Consider the following 19,837-nt stretch of genomic DNA (forward strand, 5'->3'; position numbering starts at 1 on the left):
TCAGATTCTGAGGATTATGAAGTTTATTTCTTCTTAACAGGTACACCACCTTAAAATGAAGTCTACATTATGCTTGAGAAAAAGAGAGGTTTCCCTCACAACTTAAACTGTTCAAAGAAAAACCTTTGACCATCCAGGGCTGACACACTGCAGTGGAGCAGTCACAGATCTTTATCTCCTTGAATCATTACTCATACTTTGTGCTGTGGGATGTTGTTTTCTGCTTCCATCATGAAGTCTGTCTCATTGTCAAGTGGAATGTTGTTGCTAGCATGTAGCATCTAGTCTGACATGCAGCCTGGGCTTGACTGGAAATCCAAACTTAAGGGCCTGTCCCATTTCTACCCCTTAAATCTTCCACTTGGTATTGAGTGCCCTTGTTTGCAAGATAACCCTTGATGAGGGAAGTGAGAAATATTAGGGTAGAGATCTTTCCCTAAGAAATGGGACACCACTTAATGCAAACTGGCATGGCTGACGTGCAGGCATACGTCACGCGTAGCAGCAGCGCAATGAAAATGCCGCCTCCAGTGCTTGTGTCGTGGCGTGTGCTATGTTTATTCTTCTCCGTCTGATGAATCAACGGAGAAGAAATGCTGAAAACAGGAGGCGCCTACAACGTCTTCTAGTTCTGATCGATTTTGTTCGGGTAAGTCGATTTGTTTAAATATTTTGATGCCGCGTTCAACCGAGTTGCTAATGAGTTTATGCTAGTCCAACCATCTGTTGTTTGTATAGCCTACATTCCAATCGGGAACTGCCCATTGGTTCGACATCCCATTGTTCCGACCATATTAAACTCATTGTTCCGAAGTCCGTTCTGAAATCATCATAATGCCCTGTGGTTAAGGTCTGGTTAGGTTTAGGCACAAAAACCACTTGGTTAGGGTCAGGAAAGATCATGGTGTGGGTTAAAATGAAAAAGAAAGTGACAAACACATAAGCTGTGAGCCTGCTCCACCTCAAGCCAGTCGCGGCGCATCATACGCCCGCCATGAGCTGTTCAGCACCGCGGACAGTCGGACTAATGGGATGTCGAACCAATGGGCTGTCGAACCAATGACATGGACCCTTCCGATCATACAGTAACAAATTGTTTTAGAAAACTTGCTGAAGTTGCTGACTTCTCAAAGTGTTCTGGGAAATTTCATCTTCCACTTCAATGAAAGTGTGGGTCAGGGCTCCCTTGGAATCTAGGGCAGGTTTTCAGTGTTGGAAACCACTTCCACTACCTCAGTTCTAGCCTAAATGTGAACGCACACAACCAAGTGCAAGTGGGTATTTCTAGGGGAAGTTTGGGTATTGGGACAGGCCCTAACTGTTGCTTTAAGAGCATTTGTTTGCACTTGCCTTAATGTGATTAACCTGTGATTTAACTTGCAAACCAGGACCACTGATTCACCCATCCGATTTTATTTTGTAGTAATGAGGTAATGAAAAAGCTTCAGCCATAGTAGTACATACAAACTAAAGTAAACTGGAGTAAAAATCTTTGACAAAGCTATACATTAACTATACACTTTATTGAGGAAATGTATTGGAGTTAAAATAAAAGTTGACAGAAACATAAAAACTCAAGTTAAGTACACATACTCCCAAAATACTTAAGTATTGTAAAACACAGGATTTCATCTCCTGTTAGCTCAGTGTTGTGTGTGTGTTTGTGGATCCCTTGACTTTGCTTTTGTCTCAGGTGTTACTTCTTCCCCCCTCCAGGGTTTAGTCATTTCAGAGAAGGCCCAGCCACAGTTTGTATATAATAAAGCCAAGTCAGAGGTAAAGCAGTGTCTATAAAAGGTTTTATACTGCTGGATGGATGCAAAGTTTGCGGACAAAGAAGGTGAAAATTGTAAGGTGACCTCATTGCTCAACAGACCAAGATGCATAATCCTGTAGATGCTCATCACATACTGAGCTCAAATGCATGCCACTCTGTCAATCTTCCCTGTCACCCCCGTCTTTGTTCCATCTAATGGAGCAGAAACACCATAAAAAATGATGTTTGAGAAAACTAAGGCAGTTCAGCTTTATTTGTGCAGTGGTTTGGTGGTGGTGGTAAAAGAAATAAAAAAAAAAGAAAAGCCACTCGAGGGTATGAGCCTGCATCCTTGAACCAAAGACCATCACAGAGATGAGAAATGACTTCAGGGAAATGGGCTATTGAGACAGTAACACACAGATGTGCAGGCTATCACCAACATACACACACATATATACACAATGACGCTCCACAAATCTGAGACACACCCAGTGTGCCAGGAAATAAATCCCGAATTGACTCGGACACACACACTGTTGCAGCAAGACGTGTGCCTGAATGCACAGACTTGGACATTCTCTCCACACACACACACACACACACACAATGCGCATAAACTTTAAGGACATAAATACACACAGACACACACACTCACTCAATTTGAGGCTCTATCGGGGGTGAAACAGAATTTAATGGCACTACTTGTGAAGTTGCCCTCAGTAGAAAATGACCCAAACTTTTGTCTGAGTTCAAATGAGGGACAGTGTCAGCTGAGAGTGTACAGAGGCAGGTTTGTGACTGGATGGTCAGTCTTTTGAATACTTTGATTCAAGAGCGATATTCCCAAATGGGGAAAAGAATGAGTCACTTGTTCTCATTGTGTATTTAGTATGCGTTGAACGTGTGGTTGATTGAGGCAGAGTCAGTCGATGGACGCCTTTTTGTTTAGATGTTTCACAAAGTCTGGTGGCTCGAGACAAAGGACACAAGTTGATTAAGTACTGACCTTTTCTCATTTACATAGTATGGTGATGGTGTTGTTCTGGCAACTGTGTGAGTGTGTTGTGAGCTAAATGCTCACATCAGCACTATAACGTGCTAATGCTGGCATGTTGATTCTTATCAGGTGTGTTTAACATGTTCACTGTGTTGGTTTAGCATGTTAGCATGCAAACATTTGCCAATTAGCGCTAAACACAAAGCTGAGGCTGAAGGGAATGTCATTAGTTTTGCAGGTATGAGCTCATGAACCAAAGCATTGGACAAAGTGACACCTGGACCTGACGATGGGGCTTTAAGAGAAATCAGAGGATCAATGTCATTACAACTAATTATCTGGGTAGCGCATGGATGTGTGTACTAATTTTTTCACAGCAATATGTCCGGTGAGAAACTAAAAAGTCAACCTCATGATGACATTACAGGAAGATCACCAAAGTCGTTAGGATATATCCTTTAGGAGACCTAGACTATTTGTTATAAATTTCAAAGCAATCCATCTAATGAAGCTCAGCCTAAGTTCAATCAGGAAGACTTTCTTTATGCTCTCTTTATCCCACTCCCACAGCTTCCACCAATCAGCTGACTATGGGTGTTCCCTCTCCCGGTTAGCCACTCAAACTTTGCCACGATCTCCTTCAGCCATTCATGTTGCTGCTGCCAAACTTTAAATCCATTCTCCTCTCTGCTCCTGTCAGCTGTAATTTTAGGTGGAATACTCACACCGTCCTCCACCCCATTCACCTCCAGTCACCTTATCCAGAGCCCAGACCTAATCATCAAAGCCCGCTACCCTTCATATCCAGATCCTCAGCTCCCTCTTCATCTCATCTTATCACCACCAACAGACCAACACATTCTCACACCGACCTCGTCACATATTGACGTTCGGTCATGGACTTTCCACGTCCGCATGCGATGTGCAAGGCTGGGTCCCTAATCCACTACATATACATTCAGCAGTGACTATGTGGCAGAAACTAGAAACATCTAGAAACTGTTTTTCATGCATTCGTAACCAGCCATTTAGATTATTGCAATTTCTTGCTCTCTGGCATCAGTAAAAAAAATCTCTCTCATGCCTCCAGCTCATCCAAAACTCTGCTGCCAGAATCTTGACTCAGACTAGAAAATGCCACCACGTCACACCGATCCTAGCTTCTCTACAGTGGTTAACTGTTGCTATTAGAATTGATTCTAAGATTTTATTGATCACTTACAAAGCCCTGAGAGGTTATATAATGGATCTTTTATTGCCCTATGTTCCTTCTCGCACCCTGAGATCCTCAGATGCACGTTTTCTTTTTGTTCCGAGGTCTAGAATAATTCACAAAGGTGACAGAGCCTTTGCAGGCAGAGCTACTTTGGAAGGACCTGCCTGAGGAGAGCAGGGCTGCAAACTCAGTCTCACTTTTTAAATCACCTCTGAAAATGTACTTGTTTAAAACGGCCTTTTGGTGATGTGATTTTAACTGTTTCACTCTATCTTTATGTGTATTCTGTTTTTGTTGCTTTTATCTTGTTCTATTTGCCTTGTCTTTTATTGAGTTTTGTAAAGCACTTTGTAACTGTGTTTTGAAAGATGCTATTATTATTATTATTACTACATATTTACCACCCTCCTGGAATAGATGACATCACAATGAGGTCTAATCTCAAAATACTTTAAACATTTCTCATACTTAAGTGCTCATGTAAATATTTTTTTTTCTCAGAACAAGTCTCTCCTGACTGAAATAGTTTTTGAGATTCTTCACTTTGAACCATAAATGTCAACCTTAAGGTGGCAATAAAGGAATATTTAGGTAATCAATAAAGTCTATAGGATTAATCCTCTGGGAACCAGGAATGTCCCTACAAAGTTTAATGGCCATCTATTTAATAATTGTTGAGATATTTCAGTCTGGACAACTAAAAGTGATGGACAGACTAGCACTGCCATCTCTGGCAACTTTTATTGGAAGTGACAGATATCTAATCAATTGGTGAGGCCAATGGATGTACTGCTCACTTGCTGCTATTTAAAAGAAAGTTGTTTTGTTCACTAGTTTTTCACTTGTGTGGAGAGCATCTACTGCCAGTGACAAGACCTAAAATATGTCAAAAACCATTGCTAACTTTTATCGGGCACTGATCTAACTTGTCAAAACTGTATGAATACACCAATTTCTCTCACTGTCCTTGACAGCTTGCAAGTGTTGGCAGAGACGCAACAATATCCATTGTATTCAGCCATGACAAGCCGTGTGAAAGATGTGTTTACCAGTCACTGTTGTTTACCGTGCTGTTGGCGTTGATTGGCATGTAGATTTCTTGCTATACAAGCTGTCGGTTCAGGTCAACACAAGCAGCATGACGTATTGAGTGCTGGTTTGAAACTACATCCATTCAGCACAAACTGGCACCGTGCTGGTCACCATCTGGAGCGCACACACATAAAGAAACTTGAAATCGCACTTTTTTCCCATAGCCATAGGTGAGCATGCTATGTGCTGTGCAATCTAAAGTTTCCAGAAATATTTATTGACTTTGAAAAGTCATGTCAAGTTTTTGAGGGATTTTTTTGACAGGAGTCCAAACACCAAGATGTAAGGGGTGCCCCCCTTCAGAAGGCTACATACATGATGCAAGCAGCCTTGAGGCATCACAAAATAAACCAATCAATGTGGCTAGGTTGCTATATGGAGACATGCCGGCACACGACAGTGAAGATAACAGAGGAACTGCCAGATAATGTATGATTTCATACCAAAAACAACAGGTCACTTTAAACTGATTTTCATCATATTTATCTTTGCAAGCATCCTGAGGTTGTGTTGCCTCCTGATAGAAAAACCTGTTCTCTGTAGTTTACATTAAAGTTAGTCTCTTGCAACATGCAGAACACAGAAATTGCTTTCAGTGATACAGACGTGAAGATGGAAAAAAAAAAATAGACCAACAAATGAGTTGCTGGAAATGCTTCAGCATCCCTCTGTGAAATAAAAAAAAGCTCACAAGGCAATACATTACTATAGCAGCTACGGCACAATGGATATGCTGTAAATATCTTTTTTTGTTCTTTATTTTAAGATTGTACACAAAACAAATTTGTCTCCCAAAGTCTCAACACCATCAACAAGTTGTCTTTCTCTCAAGTATAACAAGCTAAATAATGAAGCCGTCAATCACACATCAAAGGTGACAGCGGGGAAGAAAAATATTCCATATGTGGAAACGTACCTCCTGTGTGTGATGAAACATTTTGCAACTGTTCTGAACCAAGTGGTTGAGCTCAGGAGAGAAAAAAGAAACGAAAAATGAAACACAGGAACAGAAAGAAGCTTGGAAAAGTTGTTGATATTTCTATGATGACCCCCAGCACAATTAACAGTGTTATACAATATTTGTTGTGTGCTAAATTTAGGCTCTTAAATCTATTTTAAGTGGTGGTGGTGCCTTTTGCAGTTGCTTTGGACATTGCTGGCGTGTGGTTGCGAGTCACAGATCAGGATGAGGAAATCAACTCCCCAGTCTGTAAACTCTCCTCTCCTGGCTCCCTAGCCAGGTCGAGGTTTTCAAATGTAAACATCAGTAAAAATCAAGAAAAAGATGGAGAAGAATGAGCACCAGCTGAACTCACATCCTGCTAGCTATTGAACAGGCATTGGAAATAAACTGGACAACCTCAGTTCAACATCAGTTTTCCAACATGACATCAGGAACTGTAACATCCTTTTGATTAACCAAAACTTGGCTTATACTGGATAATGCTATTTAACCAGGAGGCTCTTTTCTTTGTGCTGATCTGACAAAGCAGAGGCCTGTGGCGAGAGAAGCAGAGGAGGCATGTGCTTTACAGTGAACAGGTACTGGTGCGATGGTGCACGTGAGGCGCTGTCCCAGTCCTGTCACTGCTATACACTGTTCTGAGGTGGCTGCGGAGCAGCGCTGCCTGTGTTTGGGAGGAGTGACTATACGGCCGACTTGTTGGTGTCGGGATGTGTGGATGGTTAAATCATTTCACAACCAGAAACCATGGATTACCAGAACTATCCAGAAACATGGACGATTATAGAGTAGTAGCCAACAATGTAAGAAGATGTAAAAAAGGACTATATTGTAGTCCAAGGAGCTGATGGGATCACATTTCACTGGAGTTGTACCTTGTATAATTCCAAATAAGTAAATGATTGATTGATGATTGACTGATTGGTCACACAACAAAGCAGCACAGTGATAATATCAGTATAGGGTTGAAAAAATACTCAGTACAAGTACAATCAGAGTAATGAATGTTATTGGATTATAATTGTAGTACCCTACTAAACTTGTTCAGTATCATTTATAGCATTTGGTTAACAAATATACAGCGTTTTAATGTTAAGACATGTATTTTGTAGTAGGTTTTCCTACACTTTGAGTGTCCTATATCAAGTCCTGTTGTCATTTGTTTATTGGGTCACCAGATTTCAGTCTGCAATTAAAAAATCAAACCTTATCAAAGATGAGTCTCCTAACCTAATGGGTTTTAAGTGGGGTGGGGCATGAACTCTGAGCATGAGATAAGCTGTGGCTAGTTAGCTAGTAACTACATGCTGGACAGAGGAGAAGTGACTGCGTGCATGTGAACAAAAAGACACTTCCCACTGGGTTTCTGAGTGAGTATGGACACTAAGAACTGTGTTACACAAAACATTTGTAGTTTAAAAACAGCAAGTTTATTGATATTTGTGAATTCTGTGTGTAGTGTGCTTCGGAGGCAGTGACCAGAGCTGGTGCAGTAGAGGTGCTCCAGGAGTCACCACTGCACACCATGGAGAGCATTGCTTCTATCACGTCGCTCACTTGGACAGAGTTGAACACGGTTGTCTACAGTTTTCTGATATTTCCAAGAACAGTGAGTAAAAACACTAGTTCTAGGGCTCTAGTTTCCAGGCACGGCGTAGGGTGGCGCAGGGTGGCGAACCCCGCGCAGAGCTAGTTTTGAGCAACGCAACCCGAGGCGTGCTCAGTTTGGTAGTTTGGCAGACCGAGGTGCGCTGAGATGGGTGTGGTGGCGCAGCAGGGGAAGGTGTCGACAGTTCCAGCTTGGCGCAGTGATAGTTTCATGCCAAAAGGCTTCGCCGAAGGTGCGCTAAAAGCTCGCCAGCTGAAACCAGGTCTACTGTCAGCGCAGGCGGAGCGCAGCCGGTGTAATGGAAGTTTGGCTGACCGGCGGACAGTGAGCACACGTCACCAAAACCTCACAGGCAGGTTTCCAGAATATCAGGCACATTAACAATGCAATAAATAGCCAAAAAAACACTATTCAATGCAACTATCTGCAATCAGCGCATAAATGTATCTCTATATCGACTGTCCCGTCACATCTGATGTCAGATCAAAGGGGTCTGGCACGGTTTGGCATGTTTGGCACGCGTAATTGTGGTGACCTCCTCCCAAGCTACCTTTGCATCATCAGCCCGTGGAGGTCTGCTCGAAGTTCTGTATATTCGGACACTGCGAGCTTGGACCTCCTGGACCAAAACATCAGTTTCCTCCTGGGAGAAGTTTGGCCGTCTGATGCTGCTGCTCTCTTCTGCCATGGCGAATTGAGTAAACTCTCATTACGATCCCAGATAGATATGCAGACTTAGGAGCAGAAGCTGAGCAGTGAGGATATAAAACTAGGATTTGTCCAGTGGAAGTGGGGTGTAGGGGATTCATAGCAAGATCAGCTGTCTCGCTCCAGGGAGAACTCGGAGTGCGGGGACAGAGTTTGAGGAAGACAGTGAAGGAAATGTCAGATGAAGCAGCCAGAGCAAGCCAATGGATCTGGAAGAGAAGAAATAATGTCAATTGGGGGCCAGCAGGGGGAACTACTAAGCTGGATACATAACTCCTTGAGATCAGGTGGAGAGATCCACCAATCAGTCCTCTCAAGAGGAAATCCAGGAAGAGGAAGGTTATTTAAGTGTGGGAGTGGCCTATTTGAATCCCTTTTGTTTGAGACCATGCTGCAAGGTGAGTGTGTTTGCTGATCCTGTAAGTTTGTTTATCTCCTTTAACTTTAGCTTATATTGTAGTTATGCTATGTAGCGTGTGAAATGTCTGGTGAATGTGCTAGGAAAGGTAGTATCAGCACTGTCTCTACCTGGAGCTCGCATGTACGGAACCTGGGTTTGGTTGAAGGTGGCAGTGCTGTTTGGGGTGAGAAAGCCATGTGTAAGTAAGGTAAAGGAGGTTATTGGGTTGGTGTGGGGAGCACTTAGTACTTAGCACTTAGTAGCAGAACTACTAAGCAGGGTACATAACTCCTTGAGATCAGGTGGAGAGATCCACTTCCTCTCAGGAGGAAATCCAGGAAGAGGAGGGTTATTTAAGTGTGGGAGTGGCCTATTTGAATCCCTTTTGTTTGAGACCGTGCTGCAAGGTGAGTGTGTTTGCTGATTCTGTGAGTTTATCTATCTCCCTTAACTTTAGCTTATATTGGAGTTATGCTATGTAGCGTGTGAAATAGAGTCTGGTGAATGTGCTAGGAAAGGTAGTATCAGCACTGTCTCTACCTGGAGCTTGCATGTACGGAGCCTGGGTTTGTTGAAGGTGGCAGTGGTGTTTGGGCTGAGAAGGCCATTTTTTAAGTAAGTTAAAGGAGGTAATTGGGTTGGTGCGGGGAGCAGTGAGACCTGGCATTAGGGGAGTGTCACTGGTCTGTATAGTTAAGTCTTGCCATAATAGCTTATCATAGGGCTTAGGAGGTTATTCACTGAGTGCTGATCCTTTCTCTAGAGCACAAACTTCTTGTGTTTATTTGAATGCATTGATGTGTTCATGAATTTAATATTGCTAGTAAAGGTGTCTGATTTCAACCACTTCACTACAAAGTAGCTTCAATCATTAAAGTCTTAACTTGTCTTAAGACTTGTCTATATTAAAACATTTTTTTGATTATTTGGTATCATTGATCTCAATCTGAAAAGTTATCAAATAAATGTTAAGGCATAAAATGTACAGTATTTGCCTCTGTATTGTAAGGTAGAAATGTAAAGTAGTGGAAAATGAGTTAGTTACAAAAGTTACATTCCACCACTGGCTGCTCACCACATGATTAATGTACACAGTTTATTCAAGAGATGTTTATACCATAGATCCCTGGCTCCTAACTGCCTGGAAGCCATGCCTCCTTTGCTGAAAACCTAAACTCTGGTAGAGCAGGGTTATATAAAAGTGGATGATGCAACACAGCTAATGAGCTGTGATTTATTTTTCTCATAAGCTATGATAGCTTTCTCTGTATTTGACTATCCAGCTCTCTGTTCCCTCAAGGCTTGTGTACACAAGAGGCATTTCAGCTGCAATTTTCAGTCATCTATCTCATGTGTGTCTGAGGGAGCAGATATATGCTTTACATGCTCTATGTGCGAGGCTTTACATCTATTTTTTTCTGTTTTATACATGTAACTGCAGTGATGGTGTTGGCCACTGACTACTGCCAGAAAGCAAGTAACCTACACTCAGTACTGTGCCTGAACACACCCTGTGTAGACACTGACAGAGGACTGATACTGCTTCTGCTGCTCTGTAACTGTGCTGCTTTCATTATGCAGCCTATGTGGCCAATGTCAAACTTAAGAGCTGTCGAGATGGTTTACTTTGGTCAGCTGTGCAAATTTGTGTGTGAACTTCATCAAAATGGAACTTGACAAAAAAGAATGTTTCCTTGCTTAAAGTAATCCACTGAAATTAATTTATTTTGCTTTGCAATTTTGCCATTTTATATCCTGTTGGGACCGGGCCTCATTACTGCTTTAAAATACTTGTATCCAAATCTTTAAGTTCTATGTTGAGAAATAATAACATACTTTTCTGAGGTTCTATATTGGAATTTTAGCAATAGCAATTAAGAGCTGAGTCAGCTTCCCCTTGGCTAAATAATAGATCACAATGCAGGCTCTCATTGGTCTTCCACTTTGACACATTACTCAGCAAGTAAACAGCTCCACCACTACAAATCAATCTCATTCTAAAATTCACAGACACCAGCACATCAAAACCCAGAAATATTCTGTGCACTGCAGTCTGCCAAACTTTTCAATTTGTAGCAAACAGACAGGAAAACATCCTCAGAAAGTAAGATGAATGTCTTATCTGCCTGCTTCTATTTATCTGCCAACCTGTATATTTATGAGAGATTTATGCGCTCCAGTTCTTCCACGTACAGCAGCAGGTGAACAAAGCAGGACAATCGGGGAGTTTGGGGGTTTGGGCTTACTGCAAAAACACCAAAACAGTGTGTTTTATTCATAAGATGCAAAGGCTAACACATATATGTCTCTGCGTTTCTACATATGCACTTGTGGATCAGAGTCTGTTTGTGTATTTGCATCATCAAGTTCCCCCGAAGCACCAAGTGAAAAGAAAGGAGAAAAAAAGTGTCCGTCCTTCCACCACACCGACAGAAAGACGAAAGCAGAGACAGAGAGCGAAAGAGAAGCAGCTCAGCTTCCACACCATCGGGAGTGTCTGAGAGATGCTGACAGCTCATTTCCATGAACTGTCTGACTGTGGCCGATATATATACTGGAACGAGTGAAAGGAAGTAGGAGGCAAGAAATATGGAGGTCCAAGTCAAGGTGAAGTCAAGTCGGAGATGAATAGAAGGAGGATGATGGCAAAGCAAAGACAGAAGAGAGCACATAAACAGATAGCTGAACGTTGCGGGGCATGAAAGGACAAATGGTGACAGAGAAGGCAGAAAGCCAACGGGAAAGAGGAGCTGGAGCAAAAATATCTTCTCTAGTCTCTGTGACCCGCTAGAGGAAAAACAACAAAAATATGTATGTGTGACACCTTTGCTCTTATACTCAGGTACTGCTGTGTGCAGTATATATTGAAATATTGTCGTCATTTGACATTTCATGTGACTCAAAGAATAGACTGGAAAAGTTAGATTTCCATATTTCAAGGCAAAACATAAATTCCAAATACAGAGATTAAATGCATGGATAGATTGTAACTGCACTGTGACAGACTAGGTATAGGCGACCATCTATTTAACAACTTGCTTCCAAGACAACTGGAATAAAAGTGTCCACATACCCAATGATAATGTTCTTTCTTAATCATAAGTTAAGTTATTGAGTGCCCCCAGGATCAACTCATTGTAATACTTCACACCAGCACAACCTGGTCTCGCTCCGAAGTCTTCGAAAACTGGCAGATGGTCAGTGACTTCCGGCGTCACACATCAAGGAAAAAGGCATCCTTTTACATCAGCATGATACTTGGCATTGGTGTCAGGGGGAAATGCGGCAAGACAACATAACTTAAGGGGGGGAAAATTCAACTAGAGTGGATGGGTCCAACAACCACTGACTTTCACTTGGGGGCCAGTGTTTGCGTGTGATTGTAAAGCCAAACCCTGTTCTTTTTTCCTGAACCCAACCACATGCTTTTGTATGGAGTTAGATTTGTGTCTTTATTACATGTGAGAAAATAAATGATATGAGAGAAAAAAAATGTTTGAGAGAAAAAGTTTTCAAGTTAAAAAAAAATAATAAAATAAAATAATAATATTTGAGACTAAAAAAGTTTTGAGAGAAAGTATTTTGTCATAGAATATAAAAAATAATAATTTGAGATTTAAAAAATGATTTCCGAGATTTCTCTCAAAAAACTTTTTTTTACTCTCAAATATTATTTTTTTGCTATCAGTGTGAAAACATTTTCTCTCAAAACATTTTTTTTCTCTCTCTCAAAACCTAAGTCTTTGGTCTCGTGTCAGGATTTTGCTTTCGCTGCGAAAATAATGTCATGGGCTGGGCCACGTTCCTATTGGCCAGTCTCAATCGAATTGGCAGCTGGGTGAGGATCGTGTTGGGAGTCAATTCAACTGAATCATTCATCATCTGTGTCATCATCTTACCCAAACATTGGAGCCTCCGCTCCCAAATAATGCAGCGCATCTATGCAGGTGAATCGACCATGGTGGATGAATGATTCAGTTGAATTCGACTCCCAACACAATCCTCACTCAGCTGTCAATTCGATTGAGACTGAGATTGAACCAATTTTTTTTGAGAGAAAATGTTTTCACACTGATAGCAAAAAATAATATTTGAGAGTAAAAAAAAGTTTTTTGAGAAATTATTTTTTTTATATTCTATGACAAAATACTTTCTCTCAAAACTTTTTTTAGTCTCAAATATTATTGCTTTTTATATTTTATTTTTATTTTTTTTTTCTCTTAAACATTTTTTTTCTCATATCATTTATTTTCTCGCATGTAATAAAGACACAAATCTAACCCCATACTTTTGTTGCCTGAACCCAATCAACTGCGTGTGTCGGCAATACGTAACCACGTGCATTTGTTGTTGACGGAAAAAAACCTCAATCTGAGGTGCATACTGCGTTTATCTTGAAAGAGACTGTATGCAAACTGTAGATTTCCTGTGAAAACTGAAGTGTATTTTGAGGAAAAAAAATGCATGTAACAGGCAGAAGTTGACACAGAACATCAACAACCAATGCACCCAGGGTACCTTGTATGTCATATCTTGAAGTGGAAAGTCCATGACCAGACAATGATATGTGATGAGGACAGAGTGAGAATGTGTTGACCAGGAAGGTTAAATGGTTACTATATTGGTACTCATTTTGCCATGTTATCAGATGACAAAGCATTAATTGCCACAAGTGTCTTAAGTGAGTCTTCTCTCTTTGTTGCTAAAGTGGACATGTTAAATATTACTGAAAGGAACTGGAAGAATAGCCAGAATAAAGATCACAGCAAGGTCAACCAAATGTTTAATTTTGTAACCTGAAATCTGGTTATTCTTGTTGCCACTGGATCCCAAGGATTCCCAAATAACTAAACCAGGTGTGTTAGGCCCAGTAGCCCAGAAGCTGGTAGAACCTGCTAACTGTAAATGCTTTGGATCAACAGGATGTCTCTCTCCTTTCCATACCTATTCACATTGCCCTGTTTTCAGATGTCTAATCATCCTTTGCCACCAGTGCCTAAAGTCAAATGTCTTGCACCTTTATTGCAAAAGTGGACACCATTAAGAAACTTTTTGGGAACTGACAAAGAAACAACAAAGAAAGTCACTGCGTGGTCCACCAAATGCTGAACTTTAAGATCTCTAGGCTGGTGAAATCTTAGTTCCCAGGAGTTCCCGAAGATTTCCACCGAATTAGACCACAGTTTACCAAGCCCCCACTCTTGGCACACTGAGCAGAGTGGCGCAGCGGAAGCGTGCTGGGCCCATAACCCAGAGGTCGATGGATCGAAACCATCCTCTGCTAACTGTCAATCCTTTGGATCAACGGGATGTCTGTATGCTTTTCATTCACATTGTTTGTACTTAGATGCAAGTGTAAAGCTGCTGCTAGCTTCTTTACAATACTCACATCCCAGGCAATTGATATCATTCACTAATATCTTCCATTGATGGCTCTTATTTCCATTGAAATGTCTTAACTTAACCTGCTGATGAACTTTTGTCACTTGCTCATCAACTGTAGACACAATGGAGAGGCACTTGGAGGTAGTGTGGCCTAGTGGTCCAAGATACTGGATTAAGGCTCCAGTCTCTCAGGAGGCATGGGTTTGAACTCCACCACTGCCATTTGACAATATAGGGTATCAGGTAATCCTCCAAGTTGCATGCTACTCTTATTAGCATAGCAACGTTTATTCGGCACAGTGAAGCAACCACTGTTACCAAAAGGACAAGTGGATGTTTGAGTGGCTCCATGTTGACCCTACCATTTCCAGGGCATACGTATTTAACATTGCCCCAGTTTGACGTGACCATGCAATCATTGCCCCACATGTCAAAGGTGAAATAAGCATTCATTGTGGTGTGGAAAATATCACCAAAGCTATGTATCTGATTCTTTTCACTTTTCAAACACTTGCAGTTCAAGAAAAGTCAACTCTTAAATGTTGCTCTTAAGTCTGATTATTTAGCATGTGTCATCTGACCGAGCCAATAAAAAAACAAAACACGAGGTAGACTTTCAAGAGAGTTGAACCTGGCCAATGTTTGCTACAGTACAACGCCACATTTTATGTTAAAGGCTTAACTGTAAAATGGACAGTTGTTGTACAGCCATGTTTTCGCTCACGCTGAAGTCCACATTGATGAACTTTTGTTGTTGGGCTTATCTGGGATTTCAAACCCTGTACTTCTCTCATGCTTGATAGAGAAATCCAGCAGGGAAGCATGTTGTTTGTATTGCACACAGTATCTAAAGAGTCACTTCTCTAGCTTGTGGGCTCGTCCGGGAGTTAAACCCGGGACCTCTCGCACCCTAAGCGAGAATCATACCCCTAGACCAACGAGCCAAGCTGCAGCATTACACTATGTCCTCTCAGCCAAAGCCTGCTTAGATGTGTCACACGTGAGTATGGCTGAGCTGAGAAAAAAAAATGCAGGCACAGCGGAGCAGTTCTTGTAGTTTGGCCGAGTGGTCTAAGGTGCTGGATTTAGGCTTCAGTCTCTGTGGAGGCATGGGTTTAAATCCCACCACTGCCATTTCACAATGCAAGATGTCAGGCAAAGAGACTCATGAGGTAACCTGAGGTTGTCTGAAATTGCATGCACTTCTTATTGGTGTACTTGATGGTATCAGACTAGCATGATGCAACCACTGTTACCAAAAGACAAGTGGATGTTTGGCTGGCTCCATGCTGACTCTTAAGAAATTCCGTCCATATTCACATTGCCATGGTTTAAGATGACAAAGCAGTCATTGCCACAAGTATCTTTAGTGACATAAGCATTCACTGTGGATGGAAAATATCGCCAAGGTCAATATCTGATTCTTCTCACTTTGAAAACACTTCTCATTCAAGCAATGTCAAATGTTGACCTTTGCTCTTAAGTCTGATTGGTTGAGGGTATTTAGATGGTAGCACTGCTTGCTGTTGAAGGAGCAATAATCATTGACAGTTGAGTACCTTGACTAGAGTTTGTGAAGCACCACTGAGCAGAGCCAGAGCGATACTGAAAAAGCCTAAAAAATGTAATGCTCCAGTCTCTCAGGAGGTGTGGGTTCAAATCCCACCCCTGCCATTGTTTCAGGACTTGCCTTCAAGATTATTGAAGGAAAACTGTGCAAATACGCAGCATTGTTTGTCTCCCATTGTGTGTGCCTAATAAGAAGTCATTGTACTAAACACCAGGAAGGCTCAATGCTTACCTTCATCCATGCTCTGTTTGCCATCAGGTGACAAAGCATTCACTGTCACAAGCATAAAAAGCGAATTATCTCTGTCTTCTGCGCCAGTGGATAAAGATATTGAGGGAAAATGGAAAAGGACTATAAAGAGGATCACAGCAAGGTCCACTAAATGCTCACCTTTTAGACCTGCTGAAATTTTAGTTCCCACAAGCTCAGAAAGATTCCCAGAACATTGAACCACAAACATCCAAGCCCCTGTACCTGAAACATTGAGCAGATTGATGCAGCCGAAGTGTGCTGGGCCCATAACCCAGAGATCCCTGGATTAAAACCATCCTCTCCTAAATGTAAATTCTTTAGAGGAGCAGGCTGTACCTTGAGTTTCCATCCATACTCACTTTGCTTTGTTATCAGATGACGAAGCTTTTATTGCCACAAGTGTCTAAAGTGAGTATTCTCTCTCTTTTTCTGAAGTGGACATGTTCAAGATCATTGGATGGAATTGGGAAAATCACCAGAAAGAGGGTCATAGCAAGAATGTTTCTCTCCTTTCCATCCCTATTCACATTGCCCTGTTTTCAGATGTCTAATCATCCTTTGCCACCAGTGCCTAAAGTCAAATGTCTTGCACCTTTATTGCAAAAGTGAATACCATCAAGAAACTTTTTGGGAACTGACTAAGAAACAACAAAGAAAGTCACTGTGTGGTCCACCAAATGCTGAACTTTAAGATCTCTAGGCTGGTGAAATCTTAGTTCCCAGGAGTTCCCGAAGATTTCCACCGAATTAGACCACAGTTTACCAAGCCCCCACTCTTGGCACACTGAGCAGAGTGGCATAGCGGAAGCGTGCTGGGCCCATAACCCAGAGGTCGATGGATCGAAACCATCCTCTGCTAACTGTCAATCCTTTGGATCAACGGGATGTCTGTATGCTTTTCATTCACATTGTTTGTACTTAGATGCAAGTGTAAAGCTGCTGCTAGCTTCTTTACAATACTCACATCCCAGGCAATTGATATCATTCACTAATATCTTCCATTGATGGCTCTTATTTCCATTGAAATGTCTTAACTTAACCTGCTGATGAACTTTTGTCACTTGCTCATCAACTGTAGACACAATGGAGAGGCACTTGGAGGTAGTGTGGCCTAGTGGTCCGAGATGCTGGATTAAGGCTCCAGTCTCTCAGGAGGCATGGGTTCGAACTCCACCACTGCCATTTGACAATATAGGGTATCAGGTAATCCACCTGATGTGGTGGCCTGACTTTGTCCTAAGTTGCATGCTACTCTTATTAGCATAGCAACGTTTATTCGGCACAGTGAAGCAACCACTGTTACCAAAAGGACAAGTGGATGTTTGAGTGGCTCCATGTTGACCCTACCATTTCCAGGGCATACGTATTTAACATTGCCCCAGTTTGACATGACCATGCAATCATTGCCCCACATGTCAAAGGTGAAATAAGCATTCATTGTGGTGTGGAAAATATCACCAAAGCTATGTATCTGATTCTTTTCACTTTTCAAACACTTGCAGTTCAAGAAAAGTCAACTCTTAAATGTTGCTCTTAAGTCTGATTATTTAGCATGTGTCATCTGACCGAGCCAATAAAAAAACAAAACACGAGGTAGACTTTCAAGAGAGTTGAACCTGGCCAATGTTTGCTACAGTACAACGCCACATTTTATGTTAAAGGCTTAACTGTAAAATGGACAGTTGTTGTACAGCCATGTTTTCGCTCACGCTGAAGTCCACATTGATGAACTTTTGTTGTTGGGCTTATCTGGGATTTCAAACCCTGTACTTCTCTCATGCTTGATAGAGAAATCCAGCAGGGAAGCATGTTGTTTGTATTGCACACAGTATCTAAAGAGTCACTTCTTTAGCTTGTGGGCTCGTCCGGGAGTTGAACCCGGGACCTCTCGCACCCTAAGCGAGAATCATACCCCTAGACCAACGAGCCAAGCTGCAGCATTACACTATGTCCTCTCAGCCAAAGCCTGCTTAGATGTGTCACACGTGAGTATGGCTGAGCTGAGAAAAAAAAATGCAGGCACAGTGGAGCAGTTCTTGTAGTTTGGCCGAGTGGTCTAAGGTGCTGGATTTAGGCTTCAGTCTCTGTGGAGGCATGGGTTTAAATCCCACCACTGCCATTTCACAATGCAAGATGTCAGGCAAAGAGACTCATGAGGTAACCTGAGGTTGTCTGAAATTGCATGCACTTCTTATTGGTGTACTTGATGGTATCAGACTAGCATGATGCAACCACTGTTACCAAAAGACAAGTGGATGTTTGGCTGGCTCCATGCTGACTCTTAAGAAATTCCGTCCATATTCACATTGCCATGGTTTAAGATGACAAAGCAGTCATTGCCACAAGTATCTTTAGTGACATAAGCATTCACTGTGGATGGAAAATATCGCCAAGGTCAATATCTGATTCTTCTCACTTTGAAAACACTTCTCATTCAAGCAATGTCAAATGTTGACCTTTGCTCTTAAGTCTGATTGGTTGAAGGTATTTAGATGGTAGCACTGCTTGCTGTTGAAGGAGCAATAATCATTGACAGTTGAGTACCTTGACTAGAGTTTGTGAAGCACCACTGAGCAGAGCCAGAGCGATACTGAAAAACCCTAAAAAATGTAATGCTCCAGTCTCTCAGGAGGTGTGGGTTCAAATCCCACCCCTGCCATTGTTTCAGGACTTGCCTTCAAGATTATTGAAGGAAAACTGTGCAAATACGCAGCATTGTTTGTCTCCCATTGTGTGTGCCTAATAAGAAGTCATTGTACTAAACACCAGGAAGGCTCAATGCTTACCTTCATCCATGCTCTGTTTGCCATCAGGTGACAAAGCATTCACTGTCACAAGCATAAAAAGCGAATTATCTCTGTCTTCTGCGCCAGTGGATAAAGATATTGAGGGAAAATGGAAAAGGACTATAAAGAGGATCACAGCAAGGTCCACTAAATGCTCACCTTTTAGACCTGCTGAAATTTTAGTTCCCACAAGCTCAGAAAGATTCCCAGAACATTGAACCACAAACATCCAAGCCCCTGTACCTGAAACATTGAGCAGATTGATGCAGCCGAAGTGTGCTGGGCCCATAACCCAGAGATCCCTGGATTAAAACCATCCTCTCCTAAATGTAAATTCTTTAGAGGAGCAGGCTGTACCTTGAGTTTCCATCCATACTCACTTTGCTTTGTTATCAGATGACGAAGCTTTTATTGCCACAAGTGTCTAAAGTGAGTATTCTCTCTCTTTTTCTGAAGTGGACATGTTCAAGATCATTGGATGGAATTGGGAAAATCACCAGAAAGAGGGTCATAGCAAGAATGTTTCTCTCCTTTCCATCCCTATTCACATTGCCCTGTTTTCAGATGTCTAATCATCCTTTGCCACCAGTGCCTAAAGTCAAATGTCTTGCACCTTTATTGCAAAAGTGAATACCATCAAGAAACTTTTTGGGAACTGACTAAGAAACAACAAAGAAAGTCACTGCGTGGTCCACCAAATGCTGAACTTTAAGATCTCTAGGCTGGTGAAATCTTAGTTCCCAGGAGTTCCCGAAGATTTCCACCGAATTAGACCACAGTTTACCAAGCCCCCACTCTTGGCACACTGAGCAGAGTGGCGCAGCGGAAGCGTGCTGGGCCCATAACCCAGAGGTCGATGGATCGAAACCATCCTCTGCTAACTGTCAATCCTTTGGATCAACGGGATGTCTGTATGCTTTTCATTCACATTGTTTGTACTTAGATGCAAGTGTAAAGCTGCTGCTAGCTTCTTTACAATACTCACATCCCAGGCAATTGATATCATTCACTAATATCTTCCATTGATGGCTCTTATTTCCATTGAAATGTCTTAACTTAACCTGCTGATGAACTTTTGTCACTTGCTCATCAACTGTAG

At 41.8% G+C, this 19,837-nt stretch overlaps 4 non-coding genes across 4 annotated transcripts; 2 read left to right on the forward strand and 2 right to left on the reverse strand.

Annotated features, from left to right (window-relative positions):
- The first annotated feature begins 13,957 nt into the window (after window positions 1–13,957).
- trnam-cau (transfer RNA methionine (anticodon CAU)) lies at window positions 13,958–14,029 on the forward strand. Its single transcript has one exon. It is a non-coding gene; the product is annotated as a tRNA-Met (tRNA).
- A 973-nt stretch (window positions 14,030–15,002) lies between these two features.
- On the reverse strand, window positions 15,003–15,074 carry trnap-agg (transfer RNA proline (anticodon AGG)). Its single transcript has one exon. It is a non-coding gene; the product is annotated as a tRNA-Pro (tRNA).
- A 2,735-nt stretch (window positions 15,075–17,809) lies between these two features.
- trnap-agg (transfer RNA proline (anticodon AGG)) lies at window positions 17,810–17,881 on the reverse strand. The gene has a single exon. It is a non-coding gene; the product is annotated as a tRNA-Pro (tRNA).
- Window positions 17,882–19,546: 1,665 nt separating this feature from the next.
- trnam-cau (transfer RNA methionine (anticodon CAU)) lies at window positions 19,547–19,618 on the forward strand. The gene has a single exon. It is a non-coding gene; the product is annotated as a tRNA-Met (tRNA).
- Window positions 19,619–19,837: the final 219 nt, after the last annotated feature.

The sequence above is a fragment of the Epinephelus lanceolatus genome, chromosome 7 (genome assembly GCF_041903045.1).
Source record: "Epinephelus lanceolatus isolate andai-2023 chromosome 7, ASM4190304v1, whole genome shotgun sequence".
Lineage (NCBI taxonomy): Eukaryota > Metazoa > Chordata > Actinopteri > Perciformes > Serranidae > Epinephelus > Epinephelus lanceolatus.